We start from the raw sequence: 6,363 nt of genomic DNA on the forward strand, positions 1-6,363 counted from the left end.
CTTAGTCTTTTATAAGCTGCATTGTTTTTTATTTTTGGTTTTTTGTTCTCCTCCACACAGTTTTTTATTCGATTCTATTCTATTGTTGCGGAGCAGAACACAGAACTAAAGGAAATCACCCGCTGGTCTACTTGAGTCAATTTCCTTTGTTAAGGAAACACAATTCACAGTTTCTCTTTCATTCATGGCAGAAAGCTTTACGTTTCCGTAGCTGTAACGAACAGCCAATCTTTCGTTTTTTTACATTTCTTAACGAGCAGTTTTTGGTTTTTTATTATTCCCATTCTTCTTTTATTTCTAAGATGGGCCCTTTTTTATGAGAGGGCGTTGTGGAGGTCTTTCTTGTCTTTTTTTAAATATTGTTAAAAATAAAAATTTTTACACTTGACAGCATCGACAATTTATCAAGGACATTTTGGTCCTTGCTGTAAGACATCATAAAATCTGAAAAACAAAAATCTTTGAAATTCAAATTTCTTCCATAGAAGGGGGAGAGGGTTCCCCCATCCTGAATCTCTCCCACCCGTTCGGGTTAGAGAGGTCAATAATTGCATATAATTTTTTGGGGAATTTAATCATGCTTAAATCCTCACTCATTTTTCATTTTCTCTGTGGGTGAGCACTCACCCAATGTGTGTTTGTATGTGTGCCTGTATTCTCCCTTTTACAGTGCGGGTGGTTGCTATATACCATTGTTGCTGCTATTTTGGAGTTTAATTAAAAGTCGTTTCTCTTGTTGTCCTTCAAACGCACACACACACACTCACCGGCACAACAATAATGATGTTGCACATTTTGTAATAAAACAACAACTAAAACATCGACAGCAACTGTAACATGTAAAGCATAAATTACCGAGAAAAAAGGAGTTCTTGTGTCAAAGCATCCTTGTTTTCTGGGGGGTTGTTTATTGTCCTGGATGTCTCTTTTTTCGGAAAGGACATCACAAAATTTTAAGGACAATGTAAATAATGTGGTTATGTTTTAAAACGCACTAACAAGACTTTTAATAGCACTACAATAGAAATGTTTTCATGACTAACAGAGCCAATACATTTATAGCGCCTAAAATTAGGCAACAGTTTTTGTTCGCTTAGGTTTAAAACAAAATGTAAAAAATGCTCATAGAAAAAATAGGGTTAACAATATTTGCTCCGTAAACAGTATCTATTTTGGATCAACATTTTGCTGAATTGCATTGCCAATAAAAAGAAAAACTTTGCTGAATTATATTTTTTTACAAAAAACTTATAGTTAAACTTTTCTATAGAAAACATGTTGCTGAATTGAAATTTTCTTTAGGCAACCTTCGCTGAATTTGTGTTTTCTTTGCTGAATTGAAATATTCTCTTAGAAAACACGCTGAATTGCGATTTTCTACAGAAAAATTTCGCCAAATATATATTTTTCTAAAAAAAAAAATGTTCTTTAGACAAGCTTTGCTGAATTCATATTCTCTTTGCTGAATTGAGATATTATCTTAGAAACTTAGCTGAATGAGGTTTTTTGATAGAAAAACTTCACTGAAAATGATTTTTCTATAAGAAAACTTAGCTGGACACAGTTTTCCAATCAAAAAACTTTGCTGAATGGTAGGTATCTACAGAAAACCCTTGCTGAATTATGTTTTTGTATAGAAAATGACGTTTAAGATGGTAAATCTTTAAAGAACTCTTCGCTGAATTAAATTTTACTTCAGAAACATTTTGCTGAATTGAGTTTTTTTATGAATAAAAATAGGATTTTTATAGAAAATCTTTGCTGAATTGCGTTTTTCTGTAGAAAATGGCATTAAAGAGAGTATAGCTATAAAACACTCTTTGCTGAATTAAATTTTACTGCAGGAATATTTTGCTGAATTGAGTTTTTGTACAGAAAACACTTGCTGAATTAGGATTTTTTAGCAGAAAATTAAGTTTACTACGAACTGAGTTGAAATATGCTGCCTAAAACATTGCTGAATTAAGTTTTCTAAAAAAAACTTCTGCTGAATCGGGGTTTTAGATATAAAAACTTAGCTGAATTGGAGTTTCACATATAAAAATCTAGCTGAATTGATGTATTCTATAATAACATTCCACAGAATTGAGTTTTTCTATTTGAATACCCTGCTGAATTGTGTTATCCCTATGAAAAGCCTTGCTGAATTGAAGTTTTATGAAGGAAAAATCAGTTTAGTTCATTTTTTCTGTATAAAAGCATTGCTGAATTGAGCTTTTCTATATAACAGATCTGTTGACCTGATTTCTACCTAAGAAAGGGAATCAAAATCTTTGAGAATTAAGTTCCACTCCAAAAAAATATTTTTTTCTATAGACTTTTTGTGTTGAGATATTTGCTGAATTAAGTTTTCATAAGGAAAATCTCTGCTGAATTGGAGTTTTACATATCAAAATCTAGCTGAATTGAATTTTTTATAGGAAACATCTTATTCATTTGAGTTTTTCTATTGGAAACCCCTGCTGAATTATGTTATGGTTTTTGGAAAAACCATGAAGTTTTGTGGCGAAAACTCTGCTGAATTGATTTTTTCTAAAGATAAAAAAACATAACCGAAATGAGTTTCTTGTTGAATTGAATTTTTGATAAAAATATTTTGCTGAATAGAGTGCTTCTATTAGAAAACCTTGCTGAAATTATATTTTCTATCGTTGCTTAATTGAGTTTTCGGTTGCAATACCCCCTTGATTAGTTGATTTTTATGAAACTTTGCTGAATTTTGTGTTTTTATACTAAAAAATGGCTAAGTTGTACTTTTTTAATGAAAACCTTTCACTTTTTCTAAAACAACAGATGTAGAAGACATCTATCACACATTTTCTATGACTTCCTAAAAGTAGGCAACAAATTTGATTAAAAAACTACTATTATAGGAAATACTGGGATTCAACACACAATAATAATTCATTACATTAATATTACCGTTATTTTTACTGTAGCTACTAAATTTCTAAAAGCTTTCTCTCCTTTCCCGCGCTCTCTCCCATCAATGTAATTCTCTCTCCATTTGAAACCCTTCCTCCACTGCATTGTTTTACTTTTTTATGAATTTTCTAAATGTCGTGATTTTAATGCGGCATTTTGAAAAGTAATCATTTGTGGTGGTATTGGTGTCGTTGGTGGTGATGGTGGTGCAATAAAAAATATTCCATTTTACACTAAAGCTAAAAGTGAAGGAAGACATCTTCGCCCGTGCAGCTGAGTATTCTGTCATTCCTTTGTTTGGAAGTAAATTCAAGTAATAAATTTTCGAGAAAAGGATTTCAAGGCATTAACTGAGATTTCAATGCAACTTTTTGGGGAAACACTTGACAATTTTAACAGAAAACGAAAAAAAAATCAGAAACTGAGATTTGCCAAAAAGTTTTCCTAAAGTAAGTATTTAGCACCTTTAAAAGGCTTTGGGGAAAGTTTGAAAAAATTTTGATTTTTGTGTTGGAGGAAGAGAAATCGAATTTGCAGATTTAAAAGGTATTCTTTCGATTTTACTTAGAAGTTGCAAGTTTTGCCAATAATTTTCCAAGCCAAAGCAATCTAAAGTGACCAAGAATCAATAAATAAAATTAAAGTTCAGGATTTTCTTCCTAAAACAATGCAAAGAGCCATAGAAACTCGGAGTAAAATTAAAGCTCTGGGAGCATAAGAGAAATTCCGTAAATCGTCAACCCTTTTTTGCCATTAGCGCTTGATTTCAATTTCTTATATTTTATTTCCATTCGAAATTAACTAGGAATTTTTTTGCATAGGACAGACATTTGAAATGCTCTTTGATGTTGTTGCTTTGGTAACACCCTCACCACATCCTTCTGCCAACCTTCACACTAAGCAGTAAATTTTGTATCGGCAACAGAAAAGTTTTTCAATAAAAATCCCCCCATTTTTCGGTCTTGTAATGAGGTTGGGTTGGTGTTTCAATTCAAATAGAATTCCAAAATAAGTTTTATTAACAATTTTTTTTTTTTAATTTTTTGTAGAAAAAAATATGTGGCTTTAATTTCTTAACTCTCATAAATTATTCATCTTAGGGGGAGAAAGAAAGCAGAGATCCATTACTTGTAGGGCGGGCTTCAATGACGTCTACCATAGGGTCCGGGAGGTAAATAACTGGCCGAAGGTGAGTGATGACTGCCGGCGGAGGCATAAGGACCTACATGATGACCACCGGCTGAGTAGCTGGAATGGGAACCAGCACCAGAGTTGCCACGTTGATGTAAATGCAAAGTTCTGGGGGGAGAAAAGAGAGGTTTTTTTTATGAATTAAAAATCTTAAATAAATATTTTTTTTATAAATTTAAATTATTTTAAAAAATTCTTTAAAATTTATAAAAAATTCAAAAAATAATTTTTAATTTTTTAAAAAAATTATTAAAAATTATTTTAATTATTTTATGAATTTTAAAAATCACTATAAAAATATTTAGACAATTTTTTTTATAGATTTTTTTAAAATAAATTAAAAAAACTTATTACTTACTCTTGAATTTCCTTGGGAATTGGTGGTGGTGTGGGTAAATGATCACCCTCAGCATGGAAACCATTGCTATCGGCCTTATAGTTAACCGAATAGACCTTGCCATCATCACCAGTGTAGGAATAAGAACCGGCCACATTTAATGAACCATGTGGCCAACCACCTTGAAGTTCGCCATTTTCATTGCGTTTAATGCCATTGCCGGTTTCGAAGCTGAAGAGGAAAAGGGGATACATTTTTTATTAGGAATTTTCAGAACAAAATAATTTTGAAAAAAGGTGTTAAAAATAATCGAGTTGACGTTTGGTAGAAATTATTTTTTTGGACGGAAAATGGGATATTCAAAAAACGGATGTTTTATTTCATAAATATATTATTAAAAAAACTGGACGTGCGGATTGTTAAAACAATATCTAAAAAATAGCCCCAAAACCATATTTATTTGATTTGTGGTTCCCTGAAAAAATATTTATACTAAATGGCCCTCAACTTGAGGCCTTAAAAGAGGACTTTTTAAACCTGGGCTTTTTGGTTCTTTTATTTTTTAAATAGAATTCCGCTGGTTTTAAAAAAATATAATTTTCAAAATCATAGCCTTGTGGTAAAATATTTTTTAATTAAAAAATGTTTAAAATAGCACAAAAATATGTTCTTAATTTCGGCTAGCCCGAATTTTTTTTTACAAAAAATTTCGCTACGTGAGGCCTTAAAAATACATATTTTTTAATCGAAGCCTTGAGGTTTTTTAAAAACATTTTTTTATCGAAGCCTCATGTCTTTTAAACCCATTTTTCATCGAAGCCATATGTTTCTTTGTACAAAAACACTTAAAGACCCTTGGGGGTCCTTAAAAAATCCTTGAAATTTTTAAAAAAATGTTTTTTTAAATCCACTCATTGCTGTTATTATATAAATAAAAACATTTCTTTTAAAAATCCACTCATTGCTGTTATTATATAAATAAAAATATTTCTTTTAAAAATCCACGCCTAAAGGTTCCCTAAAAAATATTTCTTTTAAAAATCCACGCCTTAAGGTTCCCTAAAAAATATTTCTTTTAAAAATCCACGCCTAAAGGTTCCCTAAAAAGTATTTCTTTTAAAAATCCACGCCTTAGGGTTCTTGAAAAAATATTTCTTTTAAAAATCCAGGCCTAAAGGTTCCCTAAAAAATATTTCTTTTAAAAATCCAGGCCTAAAGGTTCCCTAAAAAATATTTCTTTTAAAAATCCAGGCCTAAAGGTTCCCTAAAAAATATTTCTTTTAAAAATCCACGCCTAAAGGTTCCCATAAGGTTCCTTGAAGAAATATGTTTATGTTTCATCCAGGCCTTAAGGGTCCCTAAAAAAATATTTCTTTTAAAAATCCAAGCCTTGGGTTCCTTAGAAAAATATATCTTTTAAAAATCTACTCCTAAAATTAATTGAAAAAATATTTTTTTTTTAATTTCTTGTGGTTAATTCTGGATCACTTTTTTTATCCTTTTTTAAAATCCCTATTACTCTTCACTTACCCAAAATTATAATGACCATTGCCGTCATTGTTGTAATCACTACGCAAAATGGGAATTTGTGCAGCAGCCCGATTCTGAGCATATTGAGATCCATGATGAACTGGTGCGACAGGTGCAGCAATGGCGGCGGCAGTATGATGCACGGGACGGTTGGGTGCAACACTATTTACACCATGATATCTGGGATATTGATTCGAACCGGCAGCACCCACTGGTGCATAGCTTGGTGGTAAATAACTGGCCGAAGGACGGCCAGCTGAGGCAAAGGCCGTCAGACCCAGGAGGACACAAGACACAGAAAGGAACTGGAATGGAAATAAAAAAATTGATGATGGATTTCTTTGGAGGATTTTTTTTAATTTTTTAATGAAAGAAAAAAT

The 6,363-nt window shown here is 31.6% G+C and overlaps 1 long non-coding RNA gene across 1 annotated transcript; it reads right to left on the bottom strand.

The window, feature by feature from the left end:
* Positions 1-4,189: 4,189 nt before the first annotated feature.
* On the bottom strand, positions 4,190-6,069 carry LOC133328937 (uncharacterized). The gene is made up of 3 exons (XR_009754291.1): positions 5,984-6,069; positions 4,475-4,684; positions 4,190-4,224 (listed from the first exon to the last, which is right to left on the bottom strand). It is a non-coding gene; the product is annotated as an uncharacterized LOC133328937 (long non-coding RNA).
* Between the last annotated feature and the right edge of the window lie 294 nt (positions 6,070-6,363).

The sequence above is a fragment of the Musca vetustissima genome, unplaced genomic scaffold, assembly GCF_032173495.1.
Source record: "Musca vetustissima isolate MV318-11 ecotype Yass unplaced genomic scaffold, APGP_CSIRO_Mvet_v1 utg1456, whole genome shotgun sequence".
Lineage (NCBI taxonomy): Eukaryota > Metazoa > Arthropoda > Insecta > Diptera > Muscidae > Musca > Musca vetustissima.